Source organism: Nyctereutes procyonoides, unplaced genomic scaffold (assembly GCF_905146905.1).
Source record: "Nyctereutes procyonoides isolate TBG_1078 unplaced genomic scaffold, NYPRO_anot_genome, whole genome shotgun sequence".
Lineage (NCBI taxonomy): Eukaryota > Metazoa > Chordata > Mammalia > Carnivora > Canidae > Nyctereutes > Nyctereutes procyonoides.
The window spans coordinates 14,104,850-14,105,655 of NW_026575155.1; the positions used below are offsets into that span (position 1 = coordinate 14,104,850).

At 53.5% G+C, this 806-nt stretch overlaps 1 non-coding gene across 1 annotated transcript; it reads right to left on the reverse strand.

Moving 5' to 3' along the window:
* Nucleotides 1-279: 279 nt before the first annotated feature.
* On the reverse strand, nt 280-406 carry LOC129502266 (U8 small nucleolar RNA). Its single transcript, XR_008662918.1, has one exon. It is a non-coding gene; the product is annotated as a U8 small nucleolar RNA (small nucleolar RNA).
* Between the last annotated feature and the right edge of the window lie 400 nt (nt 407-806).

The following is an 806-nucleotide window of genomic DNA, read 5'->3' on the forward strand; positions in this document are numbered from 1 at the left end:
CACCCCCACCCGTGGCCACCCAGCAAGCTTTGTGCCTTTCTCTCTCTCCCTCTCTCTCTGTTTTAGATTTTATTTATTTATTCATGAGAGGCACACAGAGAGAAGCAGAGACGCAGGCAGAGGGAGAAGCAGGCTCCCTGCAGGGGAGCCCAATACAGGACTCGATCCCAAGACTCTGGGATCTGACCTGAGCCGAAGGCAGACGCTCAACCACTGAGCCACCCAGGCATCCCCGGTTCTTTTTATTATTATTATTATTATTATTATTTCCCACGGAGAATCATACAGGAGTGACCAGGGTCCTGGCCACGCCGAGACACTAACCACGAATCATACAAGATCCGATCATCACGTTCGCATCTGCCCTCCCAAAGGGGGAACAGGTAAGGATGATCCTACCCGACGATCCCATGTCACCAAGTTCTGACGCAGCATCTGCAGCGGGCGGTGACCTGACCGACCACACGCAAGGGCTGACTCCGAGCCCAACAGGATGCGTCATCGGAAGGAAGCACTGTGCTTCCACGGGTGTTTGTTTTTATAAAGTCTCTCAAAAATGGAGAAAAGCAGAAAGAAGAATGTGTGCGATCCGTGACGGGCAAATTGTAGGAGCTCCCTTGCTCATTCCAGAGGGTGTCTCCGCTCTCAAACCGGAGGGAACTGGAACTGGGGAAATGCACTGGCTGCACACCTGATTTGCTAGAGCGTGCCCACACCGGGGACGGCGCACAACCAGCCACCGACACTGTCACCTCTGTTGGACTTCTTCAAATACCACAGCAACGGGCCAATGTCGGAGACTCGTG